This window comes from Elephantulus edwardii, unplaced genomic scaffold (genome assembly GCF_000299155.1).
Source record: "Elephantulus edwardii isolate Elephantulus edwardi_28Jun2011 unplaced genomic scaffold, EleEdw1.0 scaffold00002, whole genome shotgun sequence".
In the NCBI taxonomy this organism is placed as follows: Eukaryota; Metazoa; Chordata; class Mammalia; order Macroscelidea; family Macroscelididae; genus Elephantulus; species Elephantulus edwardii.
Genome location: NW_006399752.1, coordinates 33,852,992 through 33,871,691, shown reverse-complemented (window position 1 = coordinate 33,871,691; position 18,700 = coordinate 33,852,992).

Sequence of the window (18,700 nt, the reverse complement as noted above, 5' to 3'; positions counted from 1 at the left end):
AGATTGGACCACTGTGGTCCACAGGTTTAAACTGACTGATTCAAAAGAGATTGTCAGGCCTTCCTTCCTAGTTTATCATTTGGTGGTTAGAAGAATCACCAAAATTCACCCAGCATCCCCACCTTGCTCACCGACCTGCAACCATCCCTCCCTCTCCGCTTGGCAAACTCAGAGGACTGCGTGAAACGCATGAGTTAAAGGTCAGCTCTTTACATAAGAGCAGTGCAGTGTCAGAGAGGAAAGGGGCCATGTGGAGAAGTGACCAAGCCAGAAGAGTGTGGTTACCACATGGGGATTGTAATTAATGCCATAAAACCAAGCATGTGTGAATGAGTGAACAGAGGACAAACTTAACAAAGAAAAGGGGAAAAGAAAAAAGAAAGAAAAAAAAAGGCCAGTGTGACTCCAGAACGGAAATATTAACTTGATTTCATTTAAGTGACCACGTGCAGGACAGCACAGTTCTCAAGGCCACAGACATTAGATCTCAAACGATTATGCCTAATGCATCTAAGACCAGACAGGAACTACTCTCTCACATACATAAGCAGATGAGCGATAAATTAATAAAGCCCCAGCAAACACAGAGCTCTGCGTCAGTCCTGGAGACCCTTCCCCTCTGATGCTGGCAGGGTAAATGCTATCACACTCATTTTTGAAATATGACAACCAGAAAGTTAAATAACTGATTCACAATTGTAAGGGGGGGGAGGATCAGGCGATTGATTCATTAATAAGGAAGATCAAAGAATTGTTGCTGTTGTTGTTATATGTGCCATCGAGTCAGAGCCAACTCATAGCTGACCCTCTGGTGAGTTTTCAGAGACTGGAAATCACAGGAGGAGATTAGACATAGTTTCAGTGCTGGCAAAGAGTATTGAACATACCAGGGCTGCCAAAGGAACAAATCTTTCTAGAGGAAGTGCAATCAGAGAGTTCCTTAGAGATAAGGATGTTGAAACTTATTTTGGCGTGTGGTCAGGAGGGCATACTGCTGAGAGGGGTAAAGGGTCAGTGAAAGAGAGTAAGACCCTCAACAAGATGGGAAGGTGGAGTGACACTATGACTACAGCAGTGGGCTTGGGGTGGCACAAGATAGGATAAGGTTCTGATCTGTTGTTCACAGGGTCACTATGAATGGCAGTCAACTCAGTGACAGCTAACAATAGCAACAGCTAATTAATATTTGCCCCTTTTAAAAAATCCCAAAGGCGTGGCATTAAATTCCACTAGGTACTAGCTGCTCTGCAGAATGAAAGATGGAAATCTCCTCCCATGCAATTAACTACCTCCAAAAACCCACTGGAGGATCAGCTTTGGGTCAGTACAGACTCAACAGCACACAATAGCAGTAAACCTCTACAGCCCTGGACATGCTCACCAGGTTGTGCTAGGAAAACGGGAAGATGGCTAGCAGGCCAAATGATGGGAAGAGATCCATATTTATTTCCATTCCCAAAAAAGGTAACCTAATAGAATGTGGAAATTATGGAATAATATCAGAACAGAGCAAGGAAACACTGCATGAGTCAAAATTGGGAAGGGTGTTCATCAAGGATGTGTCCTATGTCCTTATCTTTTCAATCTATATATGTGGGAGCAGATTATCTGGGAGGCTGGGCTCTATGAGGGGAAGTACAGCATCAAGACTAGAGGTAGACTCATCAAACATCTGTGTTATGCAGATGACACAACCCTGCTTGCTGAAACTGAGGAGGACCTGAAGCACTTGCTGCAGAAGGTCAAGAACTGCAGCCTTCAATATGGATTGAAGCTCAACATCAACAATAAAAGACTCTCACCACTTGGCCGATTGGCAGTATCATGATGGATGAAGAAGATACTGAGATTGTTGACAGCTTCAGTTTGCTTGGCTCTATAGTCAACATTCTTAGTTCCAGCATTAGCAGCCAGAAATTAAAAGTCTAATTGCACTGGGAAAGTCTTCTGTCAGAGACCTCTCCAAAGTACTGAAGAACAATGATTTCAGTCTGGAGACTAAGGTGTGCCTGATCCAGGCCATGGTCTTTGCAATTACTTGCTATGTGTCAGAGAACTGGACAATGACTAGGGATGATAGAAGGAGAGTTGATGCCTTTGAGCTTTGGTGCTGGAGAAGAGTATTGAATATACCATGGACTGCTAGGAGAACAAACAAGTTCTTCCTGGAGAGGTTGAAGCCAGGCTGCTCCTTGGAGGCAAGGATTATGAAGCTCCATCTGCCATACTTTGGACATGTTGCAAGGTGGATCAGTCCTTGAAGAGAGATGTCATGCTTGGGAGGGTGGAGGGACAGTGCAGGAGAGGAAAGCCCTCGATGAGATAGATTGATTCAGTCACTGGGGTATTGGGGATAGGCATGTCAGAGACAATAAGATTGGCAGGGTTCAGGGCTGTTGTACATAGAGTTGAGACTCAACAGCACATAACAGCAACATCATTAATATCACATGCTTGCAAAATCTTGTTGAAGATTATCTAAAAATTACTTGTACAGTACATGACGAAGAATTGTCAGAAATACAGGCTGAGTTTAGAAGAGGTTGTGGCACTAGGTATATCATTGCTGGTGTCATATGGATCTTGACTGAAAGTAGAGTACCAGAAGGATCCCCATTTGTGTTTTATCAACTATGCAAAGGCATTCGACTGTGTGTACTACAGCAAATGGTAGCTGACATTGAGAAGAATAGGAATCCCAGAACACTTGATTGTGCTCATGCTCAACTTAACACCTAGATCAAGAAACTGCTGTTAAAACAGAACAAAGGAACACTGCGTGATTCAAAATCAAGAAAGACGTCTATCAGGGATGTATCCTTTCTCCATACCTATTCAATCTATATACTAAACAGATCCTTAGAGAAGCTAGACTTTATGAACAAAAATGTGGCATCAGAATTAGAGGAAGATTCATCAACCATCTGTTATGCAGATGACCTAACCTTGCTTGGTGAAAATGAGGAGGCTGGGAAACATTTATTGCAGAAAATCAAACACTGCAGCCTTCAATATGGATTACATTTCAACATCAAGAAAACAAAAATCCTCACCACCAGGTCAATAGAATTGTGATGGATGGAGACAAGATCAAACTTGTTAACAATTTCATTTTTGCTCAGATCCATAATCAACACCCTTGGCACCAGCAGCCAGGAAACCAGTTTTGTCCCCTAGCCTCACTGGTGGATGTTTGGTTATGTCTAGGGCCATTTTGAGTGGTCACAACTGATGGTATGCCATTGATAGCAAATAGATAGAGGTCAGTAATGCTACTTAACACCCTGCATATTGAGTGCATATTCATTCTCTTTCATAGTGTAAACAACAATATACACCAAGTGATCACACTCTTCTCACTTTATCCCTGTGATTCTCATTTCCAGTAATCCTTCTATTTCATCCCTACCTATATTCAGGGTTTTAGTCTTAGGCAAATATTGCTCTTCTGCCCTTATATGTCTGGTTATTCTAAGAAGTGAACACCTCTTATAATTCTTCTTATAGACCTGTATGGTTTGGCATGACAAGATGGGGTCCTAGATGGGGATATTGGCACAAACAGTGGCTCAACTGTATCTCTAGTTGTAGTTCTTGGCACAGGCCCGAGGGCCACAAGGCCCAAGGGCCCAGAAGCACAGATGCAACTTCACCTGCTTCCTCATCACCCTCAAACCTCTGCCCCAGGCACCAGGACCCTCAAAGGAGCCACAACAGCCCTTTTCATTGCCCGCAGACCTATGCTATGGACTTCTGGTTACCTGGTAAGGTCTCATCTGCTTCCCTGGGAATGAGTTTTGTTCAGGGATCAAAGAGTGACTTATAGCCATAGTTTGGAGATTTCACTACTCTGTATCAGATAAGTAAACCTGACCTTTTTAATGTTTTGTTTTGGTTTTTTTCATTCTCTCCATGCCTTTCTTCTAAGGTATCTCTGGGTGTAATTAAAACTTTTGGTCAGCAGCCAAACAATTTAAGCACTGGTAGCTGACAAGGGCCTCATTTCCCTACAGCAAACTCAAAGTGCTGGAAGATCTGGTGAGGATTTCAGGCACAGCAGTAATCAAAGGGGAGATCACTAGGCTCCCATTTTATCTGCTCACCTGTTATTTATTTCCACCCTTTTCACTTCTGGGCTCATTCCATCCTGAAGAGATTGCCAACTCCACAATGTCATGGCAACAGTAACAATGATGTGCATTGTCACAAGGCTCATAATCATTATCATGACTGCCCTTCTATCTCTTGAGAACACACAGTTTCCTACAAAAGGCTTCATCTTGACTTCCTTGGGCATCAGACAGTCATTTATGGATGTGGTGGTAGCATCAGCACATGACAAACAAGAGGAGTGCCTTCAAAGGAAAAGAAACTGGTGTAACGCCCTGCCCCTCACTTATCCACCTATACATCAAGCCCCCAAATAAGGAGGAACCTAGTCTGAAGCTTTTGGTCTTCCCCTTTTTCACTGGGTCTCCTCCTTTCCAGCAACCTGTCAAAAGTATAAGAGATGAAGCTCCTGTTTTTGCCTCCAAGGAACACTCTGGCTAGACTTTTTCCAAGATACATCTATTTGGGGTTTTTTGGCAGTCCATGGGATATTTAGTACTCTTCTCCAACACCAAAGCTCAAAGACATCAATTCTTCTTCTGTCATCCTTACTCACAGATAGACAGATGGATGCCTGGAATTCTTCTGCTATCTTACTGTTTATTTAGGACAAATACTCCACATAGAGTGTCTTCTGTCAGACATTCTTTGGGACCATAACCTTGGCCTTGGCCAGATGCAGAATGACATAATCTGACTCATCATCCTGCAGAGAATGGCATTGTAGATAGTGTAGATCTTTAACTGGCTGTTGAAACTGCCAGTGACCTTGCCAACCTTGGTTACATTCATCTGGTGTGGTCCTTTGTTGCTATGTTGTGTTGTTAGGTGCCGTCGAGTCATAGACAACTCATAGAGACCTTATGAATGAAAGACCTGAACACTGTGTAACTTTCATAGTTTCTCCACATTCATAGTTTCCTGAGGCAAGCTATTTAGGAAGTGGATGCCACTCCTGCTTCCATGATTGTTTTAATCGGGGAGCTCCACCAAGCACTGTCCACCACGGGTAACCATTATTACATTTGACACATCAGTGTCACAGTTTTAGCATCACAGCAACCTCAAGTTATCACTGTACAGCAAATGGACAGACCAGTGTCATGCCACTTAGAATGCTTGACCAAAAACAATTAAGACCAGGCCCGAGGGCCACAGATTAAAATCACCCACCTTTGGCTTAGTAGCATAACTTTCTATCTACTAGGCCATCAGAGCTCTCTCTATGTGGTCCTTTAGGTGTCCTAAAATTAAAGACACCAATAGTGACATTGTGTGGCAGCTGGATTTTCCCTCAATTCTTAGATCACTCAGAGAAAAACCTGATAGGTTGTGGGGTTTGGGGACTGACAGCTTAGAAGGTATATTTGCAGACTCATAAGCTCCATTCTTCATGTCAAGGCCATCCCTGCAGCTACCACATGAAGCACAAGCAGAGAAAAAGCCAGCCAGAGACTCCATGTCTACTCTCACATCATTCTTATGAAACAATGCACTCACCATGGTCCAGTGTCTTACTCCAAGGCATGACCCCCAACCTTCAGTTAGTTTGTATCACCCACTATCTAGATTCTGTCTTTCCTCTGGCTGCTAGGAAGCTCATCCCTTTCCTGGGACATGTGCATGGGGTGTCTTCACAGCTTTACACTGGCCCCCGGTCCCACCCCTGTCTCATCTGCTTCATTCCACATTTCTCATCTCACGCTGTTAGCTTGCTGTGTGGGTGTCACTTTATAAGCCACTTTAACGTCTCTCTGAACAGAGTGAGAGAAATAATAAAATCAAGGCCATCAGTGGTGACATTGTGTGGCAGCTGGATTTTCCCTCAATTCTTAGAAGATTACTCAGAGAAAAACCTGACAGGTCTTTGGGTTTGAAGACTGACAGCTTAGAAAGAATATATGTAGACTCCTGGTGAGAGGATATTACCTGATATATCTCTTGATAGGGCCAAGGAAGGAGTCAAATAGCCTGCTTGATCCAGACTAATGCCCCAACCAATAACTTACGGGTGCCCAAGGACATCTCCAGATCTAAGAAGATGCTGGCTGACTGGCTGGGTGGGTGGATGAGTAGATGGATGCTGGGCACATAGATGGATAAGTGAATGAACGGGTTAATATATGAGTAGATGGATAAATATATATGTGCACAAGTGAGTAGATGAATAGACGGGTAGATAAATGGATAAGTGGGTGGATGGACATATGTGTGGGGTAGATGAATAGATGAGTAGTTGAATAGATGGATGGATAAGTCTGTAGATGGAAAGACAGACAGAAAGGTACATGGATGGATGGATGGATGGATGGATGGATGGATGGATGGATGGTTGAGTGGATAGGAGAATGGAAGAGTAGATGGATCAATAGATGGATGGGTGAACAGCTAAAGGGCTAGGTGGATAGATGGGTGAGTAAATAGCTGAATAGATGGGTAGATGAACATGTGGATGGGTAGACGGCTAGGTTAATGGGTAGATGAACAGACAGATTAATGGATGGGTGAGTGGATGAGTGGATTGATGGATGAGTAGTGTGACTTCAGTTTCTCAACCAGCATGGAATTCTGCTGCACTGCTCTCATAGACAGACTCAAACCCCTCCCACTTTTCCAGGCTGGTGGCCTCAGAACTTTCCTGAGAGTGCTGTCTCCCCACCTCCATAACTCTCCAGCCTGCACTCTATCACTCTATCAGCCAAGCATTTCCACTCGGTTCAAGTCCAATTCTTCTATTTGTGAACCGTGTGTGTAACCTTAGACTGCGTTAGTCACCTGTGTTTGTGGTAACAACTAACCACAAACTGGGAGGCTTACAATAACCGACACTGATCCAGTCACAGTGTGGGGGCCAGAAGTCCAACCTCAGGGTGTTGCTGGGCTTCCCAACTTGAGAGGCTCTAACCCACCTCAAAGCTGAGGACCTTTGCAGGTTCTAGGGGAGGACAGCCTCTGGTCTCCTCCAGCTCCTGGAGGCTTCTGGCACTGTGTAGCTCGTGGCTATATTCTGCACTTGGCCTCTGTTTTCACCAGTCCTCTGTGTCTTTGTCTTATTCTTTTCTGTCGCTTACTCATCATTGGATTTAGGGTCCACTTGGGTCACCCATGATGATCTCATCTCAAGGTTGTTAATTAAATTGGAAAGAGGCTTTTTTCAAGAAGGGTTACATTTGCAAGGATTTAGACATGGACATCTTTTAAGAGGCCACCATCTCACCCAGTTCAGCAAGTAACTCAGGACTTCCACATTACTTTGTGGGGGACCTAAGGCCCAAGTTTCTTCATCTGTGAACGGAGATGATAAAATATAGGCATTGAAAATCAAGGAACTCATGCAATATTATTCAAAATGGGTGACCCTGGAGGACATTATGCTGAGTGAAGTATCTCAGTCACAAAAGGACAAATACTGCATTGTGCCACTGTTGTGAAACAGACCTGACCTCAGGGTTGGGGGGAGACTGAGAAAGATGGGATCAATAATGTATACTGTATTGAAACAGATGAGGGAGAAAACTGTTTAAGAGGGAAAATTATTAGGGATTTTTGTCATGACAGGAGTCCAGAGTGAGGAAGGTTGTATAGTGGAGTGGACCTGGGGGGAGGGATTGTAAAACAATGAAAGAGTTTTTCTTTTACTTTTCCAAGAGGGTAGTGTACTAGCGGAGAAGATTGGGAGGGGAGAAAAGTGCAACAATGAATGAATGGAAATCCAAAGTCTGTAAATGTTCATTGAAATTAATAATAAATTTAAAAAAATAAAACAATTAACAGTAAAAAAAGAAAGTTAAAAAATGTTAAAAAAAAAACACAACAAAACCCATGGGCCCTACACACATATATGCACATCAATGCTTAAATAATTGTTGTTAGTTGTCGGCGAGTCCACTGCGACTCACAGCCATCCATGAACAGCAAATCTGAGCCTTGCTCTATCTGCACCCTCCTTCCCATCTCTATTATGCTCAAGTCCGTTGTGATAGTCACTGTATCAACTCGTCCGGTTAATACGGTTGAGGGTCTTCCACTTTTCTGCTGACCCTCTGCCTTTCCCAGAAAGATGACTTTTTCCAAGGATCCTGACAGATACATACTCGTGCCCAGAGTATGTGAGATGACATTTCACCAACTCTGTCTTTACAAAGCACCCTGGTTGTAGGTCCTTAAAACACAGCTTTGTTTGTCCTTTTGACAGGCCGTGGGATAGTGTGTGCTTTTCTCTAAGACTACAATTCAAAGGCGTTGATTCTTCTTTTGTCTTCTGTATTCATTACCCAAGTTTCAGATGCATAGGAAGCAACTGAAAATATCACGGCTTGGGTCAGGTCTTAGACCTGGCACGCTGGCTCGTTAGCACTTTAAAGAGAGCCTTAACAGCAGATTTCCCCAATGCAACATGTCTTCTAAGTTCTTACCTGTTGCTACCATGGATGTTGATTATGGATCCAAACAAAATGAAATTGTTGACAACCTCAATCTTTTATCCATTTATCATGATGTTGCCAATCAGTCCAGTGGTGAGGATTTTTGTTCCCTTGATGTTGAGATGTATTCTATGCTGAAGGTTGTAGTCTCTGATCTTCTTCAGTAATGCATAAAACAGCACTATTCACTTTTGGCCAAAAGGTGAAAATAACTATTCATCGATGGTGAATGTATAAACGGAACATTGCCTGTTCACACAGTAGAGGGTGACAGTAACATAGAAAGGAAAGGAGTTGTGATACATGCTACAGCATGGATTCCATCATGCTCTGGGACAAAAGACCATATGGTCAACAGAAGAACATTGGCTTGAAATGTCCAGAATGGGCAGATCCTTACTGATAGGATGCAGGTTGTTGGTTGGTTATGAATAAGGAGTGATAATTTAGTGGGTACAGAGGTGGTGAGGAATAAGACAGAGGTAATGATTGTACACATTGTGGATGTGCTAATGGCCACTCAACTGTGCACTTTTAAATGATGTGTGGAGTTTACCTGTTGTTGTTGTTGTCTACCATTAAATGGTACTAAGCAACACTAAGAAAACAGATCTGAACCCTGTCCTGTCCTGTGCCATCCTCTTTACCCCTGACACCCGTGAGCCCATTGCAGAAGTCGCTGTGTCTATGTTGAGAATCTTCCTCTCCTTCCCTGACCCTCCACCTTCCGAGTATGATGTCCCTTCTCAAGGAATGGCCTCTCCTTAGCAACACACCCAAAGTATGTGAGATGAAGCTTCACCACCCTTGCCTCCAAGGAGCACTCGAGCTGCACCTTCTCCAAGATGTAGGTTTGTCCTTTGGCCGTCCATGGGCTACTCAGTACTCTTCTCCAAAACCACACGTCCCTACTTGACAGGGTCTTTGTGAGATGTGTTCATTCCCGCCCAGTGCCCAAAATGCATCGCACAGCGCGCAGTTGGTGCTCCAGAAGCCCTCTTCCCTGAAACACACAGCTGGTTGCAACCACCGGAGGAGCAGAGGGTAAGCCCTGGACGCTTGCAGATAGTGTGGTCTCATCTTTGTGAACTGAGCCCCTGGTTCTGGAGCCAGAAAGCCCAGCACCTGCGGCCTCCCGTACCTTTAAAGAAAGGACAGAGGCTGCACTGCAGAGCCCTTGGTTCCGAAGGCCAGGCAGGCCTGGGCCCAGCCACAGGCTCTGCACCCTCGGGTTCATTTGCACAGTGTTGGGGGTGGCGGTGCGTGACCATGGGAACTTGCCGCGAAGCCCTGCCAGTCACTGATCAAAGGAGAGCAGAGCTGGAAAAAAGCCCCATGCCACCTTCCAACTCTATTTTATTTTTTTCAACTGAAGTGAGATTCTCTTCACGTTTCAATTATCTGTCGGACAGCGTACAATTCAATGGCATTGGTTGTATTAGCATTGCTGTGACACCACACCTCTCTCTAGTTCTAAAACATTTTCATTCTTCCCCCTCCCATGTCCTCTTGCCCCTTAGCCCCTAGCAACCACGTCACTGCTTCCCGTCTCTGTGTCATAGTTCAGTCCCATCGATCACGTCTATCCTCACTCCTTCCCCACAGGACAAGGCCCGGCTGCCCCATGGGGCATCGAGTGTGGGATCTTTACAGAGGCTCATGGCCTCATCTTTTGTCCCTAGAAGTAGCTGGTGGGTTTGAACTGCCAACCTGTATTTAGGGCTGTTTACCACCCCTATGTATGAAAACAGGTTGATTGAGAGACACTAATGGTAACTCACAGAGCTCTGGTGACCTAGTGGTAAGAAGCTACGCTGCAACCCCAAATGTATGCAGTTCAAATCCACCAGCTACTCCACAGGAGCAGGATGGCCAATCTCCTCCTGTAGGATTTACCGCCTCTGAAAACCCGCTGGAAGGTGAGCTATGACTTGGTAACTGAGTAACGAAGCAGTTCTGGTGGTAAAGAACATACCATGTCAGGCTGTGAGTGGAAAGATCAGAAGTTCAGATCCGCTGGACACCACATGGGGCAGAGATGGGCAGTGTGTCCTTGTGAAGATTTACAGTCTCAGAAACCTGATGGAGGGTGACTATGGGTTGGAATCCACAGCAGCGGGTTTGGATGGTCACTGGCTTAGTGGTAAGGAACTGTGCTGTCAAAACAAAGGAATGCAGTTTGAGTCCACCAGCTGCCCCACAGGAGAAAGATGGGCAGTCTCCTGTGTGATTTTACTGCCTCTGAAAAACTGCTGGAGGGTCAGCTATGGCTTGGTTTCAACTGGACGACGGTAACCCGAGAAGAGCATTGAATATCCCACGGATTGTCAAAAGAACAAACAGGTATGTCTTGGAGAAAGTGCAACCAGCATGTCCCTTGGAGGCAAGGATGGTGAAGGGTCTCCTCACATACTTCAGGCGCATAGTTGGGAGCCGTCACTCCTTGGAAAATTGTGTTGCGAAGTTGAAAGATCAGTGAGTGAGGGGAAGACTGTCAAAGACACGGATGAGCACAGTGACTGTGGCAATGGGTTGGAGCTCGTCAGCGAAGGGAAGGGTGGCGCAGGACAGGACGCAACTCAGATCAGCTGCTCGCAGGTCTGTGATGAGGAGCGGTCAACTTGATGGCACCGACCAACCAAGAAAGACCTCCAGGAAGAAGGGCTGAAGAAGGTCACTGCTGCAGTGACCACGACAATGGGCTTGAGCGGGGCAGAGATGGTGAGGGCCGGCAGGACAAGCTATCTGCGGAGTAGTCACCTCAACAGCACCGGGAAGGAACTTTGCAGCGTGTGGATTCTGTAAGGGAGTGTGGATGATGTTGGGATGCAAAAAGAAGGGGATTGGGCTGCACCCTAGCCTTGCTCTCCCCACTCCCACAAGGCCCATCAGCTCACCCCACGGTGCTTCCTCCTCCGAGTGTTGGGAAGGATGGCCAGGGTCAGCATTGCTGGCGGTCAGGGGGCCGGTCAGAACCTTCATCTGCTAGACAAATCCCGGAAAGGCCCACACAACAGCCTTGGAAGCAGCTCTGGTCTCCAGATGTTCTGCAGCGAGGCCAGCAGACAGGAAGGGGCTCCGCTCAGGGTCAGGGTCAGAGGCAAGCACCGTGCAAAGTGGGCAAGGACTCACGGGGATGGCCCACGAGGACATCAGTGTCTTGAGGCCCGGTGTTAGTGGTACAGGTCCAGAGGTGCCTTTCTCCCAGTAAACACACACACACACACACACACACACGTACGTTGCATTTGTTTTGGAGAACTTTGGGAGACAGAGCTGGGAGGTGTGGATGGGGTGCTGTGTCATCTTGAGCCCTACCAGCCACACCAACATTCTGTCCCCTGACAAGGCAGCCCTGTCCTGGGCACAGGAGGCTGGGACTAACACAGATCTGGGGTGCCCTGTACCCCTGCGAGGCCACTGATGTTGTTTATTCCTGCCTCATCTCACAAAGGCCTTGGGAGATTAGGAAGTGACACCCATCGTGCCAGATCAATTGGAAGTGGGTGAACAAGCTGAGACAAGGAATACAAAGTCAGAACAGGTCGCCTGGGCTCAGCTCAACATCCCTCCTCCCTGGGCATCATTTCTGCACCCCCACATGGAGATATGGCCCCTCCTGCACACAGTCACTGCAGCTTTCTGTGCCGCACCCCCCCCACACACACACACACACATGCACATACACACACGCACACTGTCCAGGACACTGCTCTTGTCTCTCTGCGTGGATACATCATCTTATTGATTTCATGACAACATTTCTAAGGGTGGGACTGGTGTCTAAGAAGCTCCTGAACCCAAGAGTTGGATATTCAGTCAGTGTTTGATGAGTGGATAAATGAGCTCAGAGCAATCCCACCTCCCCCGTTGTCAGGCCAAGAGCAGATGGGAAGGAGAGGGCCGCTTGGCCGGACGCCTGTCCCCGATGCTGCTCTGGTCCTGCTCAGTCCAGGCAGAGGTGCGTGGCCACCGTCTTGGTCCATCTGTTCATTTTTCAGTGCAACAATACACACACATGGAACATTTTCACCCAGGGTTTGAAGCCCTGCTCCACTGCTCACTAGCTGGGTGATCTTGGCCAGACTATTAAGCCTTTCTGGGCCTTTACACCTCTATCTGTAAAATGGGGCAGTAGAGGCATTTTCCTCAGAGGGTCCTACAGGAGGATTCAGGAGCTAACGTCCCATGCAGAGCATTGCTGGCATGAGGTACTATCGCGTAATCATCACTATTATTCTAGCTCTGAACTAAACACACCCAGGACACAAGGACGTGTCCATATGTCTGCTCCTGGCCTTGTCCTCCATGCATGGACTGGACACACTTGGTAAGGGGAATGTCAGTCACTTGGAGCTGTAACCACCAAGAGCAGTGGAGGCCATGGTGCCCTGTGAGTCACTGCTGCCTGAGTGTCCCTCTCAGCGTGACCATAACCAAGCAAACTCTGCACGGCCGCGTCACCTTCTCGACACTCCTCCCTGCCAGGGCCCAGGGAGCAGCAGGAAGAGGCCTGACCCGGCCAGCGGAGCATGCAGGGGCCTCTGCAGGAGCAAATTGCTCCAGGTAAACGTTTGTGGAGAAGATTGAACAGCACAGCCTCCGCTGGAAGTGCAGGTTCACAGTCTGGAGCTCCCGGCAGTGCCTGCGGCCAAGCCTGGCATCGGTCAGCCTGGTGCTCCCGCGAGCTCCGCAGTGCTCAGTGTCAGCACTGCCACTCCTTCTGCTCCTTCAGCCGAGGGCACATGTGAGCGCAGACCTGCAGGCTGTCTTGGGAAGAGCACACAGGCAGCGCTGGGACATGTAAAGGCCTTGAGGCAGGAGTGTCTTCCCTGGCCTGCAAAGGAAGGAGGGGGTGGGGAGTCAGGAGGTCACTGGCTCAGGGGCCTCTGTGAGGCCTTGGATTGGGCTGGGTGATGCAGGGGCCCTTGGGGGGGCTTTTGTATCTCACATGAACATAGGATTCCTCTGCTCTTGGATCCAGATCAGGGGCCTGGAAGGGACAGCTCGTGGACACTGCTGCTCTGCCCAGGGCCACTCCTACCACAGGACAGGACTCCAGTTGGGCTCATTCAGGGAGGTACACCTAGGAGGGGCATATGCAGAAGCATGGCATGGATCAAGGGATCAGAGGTCTGCCTTACCTCTCTCCCGAGCCTCCCCAACAACCCAGGAAAGGCCGGCTGCAGGGGCTCTGCTGGACAAGCTGGGGGCCACCTCTTGGAGGAGGTCAGATCAAGATTCCATAAGGCTCCGGTTGGGCACTGCGTTACCAGGCGTCCAGCCAGCCCAGACAAGGTATCAAGACAGGGTCAGGATGCTGATGTGAATTTTGGGCTCGTCAGCCAATGAATGGGATTTCTAGCCATGAGCAGACGAGAGCACCCCAAGTCATCCTCCCCCTGTCCCTCCTCCCATAACTGGCTTCCCAGAGCAAGGCCCCTTCTGGCCTCCCCTGCGCTACTACTGACCTTAACCCAGCACTCAGAGGGAAGGCCTGGACCAGTGTGTGGGGGTGATTAACTGTACCATCCTGAGACACACATGAGCACAGGTAACTGGGTCCCAGCTCCCCGACCTTCGCACGCATGTCACTGCTGGACCCCCGTCTCGGGCATTCTCTCACGCTGCCCCTTTTTGAGGTGTGCTCCCCTCCCCATCAGGTTGACGTGGCCTTTATTAGCTTAACCGGTGCTAAGAAACAGAGCCGAGAGACAAAGGTGATTATAGAGTTCAAGAAACTGATGGCTTCTGCTGGTGGAGTTGTCTAAGTTAATGAATTTTAAGCAGATCTATTCTTGAGAGGATGCATTTGACTCCATCCCTATGGCGACCCTATTTCCCAAACCCGAGGCCAGCGACATGGCCTGACACGGGGGCTGACGGATGCCCAGGGCAGTGCAGGATCTGTGAGGCCAGCCTGTCTTGCCCGAGACCCTCATTTATCCCTCCCGAATGCCGGCCAGGATATTAAGAACTCAGACTACTGTTATCACCAAGCATGGCTGCACTTGTAATTGGTTGACTTCGGTAAACCTATTTGGGAAGATGCTATCTCTGGCTTGTGTGACGGCACAGGGGGGCCGAGGGATCTTGGAGACGAATATACTAGTCTGACCATGGTTTTCAATTTTCTGCTCATCATTCGGCTGCCACGGAGAAACAGCTTCCAGGGGAGGGAGGTGGCCGAGGGGAGGCGGGTGGGGCACGCGGAGAGCCCGTCCGGGCTGGGTGCCAGTCCCGGCCTCGCTACTTCATCATCATCACAGCAAGCAGTAATAGGGCACTTAGGCAGTGCCAGGCCCCATGCCAACCGCCTTGCAGAGACCTCCCAAACTGCCCATGTAAGAGGGAACCGGTTCTCCTCACGCCGCAGACATGAAGCTGTGCGGGCCCGAAGAGGCCCAGAGAAGGACGTTGAAATGCCACGTGTGTCCACCCACTTGGCAGCCACTCCAGGACGAGGGCTGCTGGGGGCGCTGGGGGCTGAGGGGCACCAAGCCGTGGCATCATCAGCTCGGCTCGGGCTCTGTTTTGTCCCTGGGAGGGCAGGTTCAGAGCCATCCACGGGCGCCTTGGAGGAAAAGCCTGGTGACCGATTTTGGAATCTGTCTCTTCTGGCACCTGGGAGGGGTCACCATGAGGCAGAGCAAGCTCCACAGTTATGGGTTTGGCAGATAAGGAAACAGACACAGGATTGGAACAGCTTTCTCCAGGGTGCAGAGCCCCGGAGGGGTGCCAGCTGCAACAATCTGAAAATCCAGGAAGAAGATTGGAGCTCAGGCCCCTGAGCGCCCCAGGTGTCCCCCTTCAGAAACCAGGTGTGTACAGGTGCAGCGGGAGGGGACAGAGGTCAGGTCCCCCTGGTTTGGGCTTGGAGCATACCCCTGGCCCTGAGAAACTGCCTGGAGAGAGGAGGGGTGAAGCTTTAATCAGGAGGGCCCCTGGCCTGCTTTGGACGGACATGATGCAGATAGCACCAAGGAAGCAGGGAAAGGTCAGGAGAGCGCCTCAGCTGTTGTGAGGTGCCCTTGAGTAAGCACGACTCATAGCAACCTGTGAACAGCAGATCGGAACCCTGTCCTGTCCTGCGCCATCCTCACACTTCGTGACACACACGAGCCCGTTGTGGTGGTCACCATGTCAACAACTCACCTGGTTGAGGGTCTTCCTCTCCTTCACCGACCCTCCACCCTTCCCAGCATCATGTCCCTCTCCAAAGAATAGCCCCTCCTAGTAACACGCCCAAAGTATGTGAGGCAAAGTCTCATCGTCCCTGCCTCCAAAACACGGGGGTCCTGTGAGACTGAGATGGAAGGAGGGGGCTCTCGGGCCTAGAGGCTCAGGAGTTGGTTCTGTGCCTCCTCCTGCCCTCCCCCCATGAATGGCAGCGTCCCACCAGGCTCTCTGTGCTGGCCCTCAGCCTGATCCCAGGCTCCTCTCCTCTGTCTGAGGGACCGGCTCCTTCCTCCGTGTTCAGCACTGACCTTCCTTCCCACCACCCACAGCCCCCACAGCCCCCGCTTGCCAGCCATGCCCACGGGACAGGGATAAAAGATTCCCCTCCCTCTGCATGGCCTGACCCTCACTGAGGGCAGGAGGGAGACAGTAAACAGAAGGGCAAAGGGCCGGCAGGTCTGTGCTTTTATGCCAACATCCAGGCCTCATGGCTGTGTGTCCTCAGGTGGGTCTTTTACCCTCCCTGTGCCTTCAGAATGTTTGTCTGCAAAAATGAGGAGGGAGCACTACTTGTCACAGAGCAAGCCCCCACCATCTGGAGAAAGCACCCCATCCTACAGTCAGCCATCCACCCCAAGAAGCCAGCCACCAAGGCTCCGTGTATACCAGGGGACAGACGGACAGAGGGCCAGCACCAGATGTGCCCGCACCGGCTCTGCGGTTGAGCAGCCTGAGTTTGTGACTGCTAACCCCACGGGTGACTCTCATCCCTGGGGGGCCTGTCCTCATTAAGAAGAGGTCCTCAGCACCATGAAGAGGTTAAGTGACTGGCAGAGGTCACTGAGCCCCGATGGCTGAGCTGAAACTCTGAGTCCCAATTTGCCCACAATCCTCCAGTCAGGGCGGGCTGCGGCTGGCTGCAGAGCAAACCCGTGACATTTTTATTACCATAAACAGAGGCTGTGGCAGAGCCGCCCCTCAGCAGAAGGAAAGGTCTAGAACGAAGAATAAAATCTCCATCACTTAGTTTTTAAGATTCACTGAACCTTCCTACTTGCAGCAAAAACAGCTTACTTTCAAATTAGTCAACCAAGGGATGAGTCATGGCTTTGTGAGAAGCCGTGCAGGAAGACTAAAACAGAGCCACCTGTAGAGCAGGGGAGGGGTCCCTGCAGGCCCAGGGCAGGGGCTGCTGCTGCAGCTAGCCCCCAGTCAGGGCCCCAGAACTCCACCTGGATGAGCGGCTCAGGCCTCAGAGGGCAGGTGTCCAGCTGCCTCTGCTTCCTCCACAACTAGACAATGAATCTCCCTCCCCCTTCCCTAGGCTCCCCATCGGTCATGCTGGGGAAGGGAAGAAGACCACAGCCAGGAGGTGGGGTGCTGGGCAATGTCAGCGATGCTTTGTGGGCTTCCCCTTCTCCTCCCCGTCCAAAGCCCACATGCTCCTCCAGACACTCGTTCATCCACGTGCAGATGCGTACCTGCCAGGCTTTTTCTGACCGCCCTGCTGTTAGCTGCCCTCAGACCTTTGCCCCCATCCACAGCAACCCCAGGGCCCAGAGTGGAAATACACATCGGTTTTCTTGGCTGTGGTGTCCTCACGGCACTCCTCCTAGGCCCATCAGAAGTACTTAATAATTGCAGAGAAGTTGGAATGTTCATGCACTGCTGGGGGCGGCGGGGTTGGGGGGGTGGGAGTTGTGAAATGGTCCAACCGCTGTGGAAGGCAGTGTTCTGCTTCCTCCAAAAGGTAACTATAGAAATTCCAAATGACTCAGCTATTCCACTGCTAGGAATACACACCAAGGGAATCAGAGCTGAAGAGCGTGTACCCCTGTTCATTGTGGCATTATTCAAAATAGGAAGAAGATGGAAACAACCCAGAAACCCATCCACAAACACATGGATAGAGAAAGTGTGCTATGTTCACACAGTGGAATACTATACAGCACTGAAGAACAACGAATCTGTAACCGATCACACAAGATGGCAATGTTCAAGGGCATAATGCTGAGTGAAATAATGCCATTACAAAAGGACAAATATTCTTTAGGCATTTCTGAAGCGTGGGAAATGCTGGCCAGACTGTGATCATTGACCCTCATTTTCCTTGCCTCTTCAGCTCTTCCCCTGAAACCTCTGAATAAAATGGTTTGATCTCATAGAAAGGGACAAATAGGGGAGCTCTGGTGGACTTGTGGCAAGAAGCTGCACTGCAATCCCAGAGGTACACAGTTCAAATCCACCAGATGCTCTGCTGGAGAAGGAGGGACAATCTCCTGTACCAGCCAGATCTGATTTGACAGTACACACACAAAAATAATAAAATTTTTAAAAATAGAAAACAAAACAAACAAAAGGGACAAATACTACGTAAGATCACGACTGTGATAAGAGGAAGGTGCCCAAGGTAGAGTGGAGTCGGGGATGGAGATAACAGAGAGAGCACGTACAGACATTGACCACCGTGAAGGACCTGGACAAGGGACGACCAACCTAGGAGGAGTCGACGAAAGGACAACGCAGCTATTGCCGTCAGAAAGAGGAACAGGATCTGTATCACTATTCAGAAGGGGAGGGGAGGGGGTGCACTGGGACAGCAGAGGTGGGATGGGGATGAGGGGGTGCACTGGGACAGCGGAGGTGGGATGGGGATATGAGGGGGTGCACTGGGACAGCGGAGGTGGATGGGGATGAGGGGGTGCACTGGGTCAGTGGAGGTGGGATGGGGATGAGGGGGTGCACTGGGACAGCGGAGGTGGGATGGGATATGAGGGGGTGCACTGGGTCAGTGGAGGTGGGATGGGGATGAGGGGGTGCACTGGGACAGCGGAGGTGGGATGGGGGATGAGGGGGTGCACTGGGTCAGTGGAGGTGGATGGGGATGAGTGGGTGCACTGGGACAGCGGAGGTAGATGGTGATGAGGGGGTGCACTGGGACAGCGGAGGTGGATGGGGATGAGGGGGTGCACTGGGACAGCGGAGGT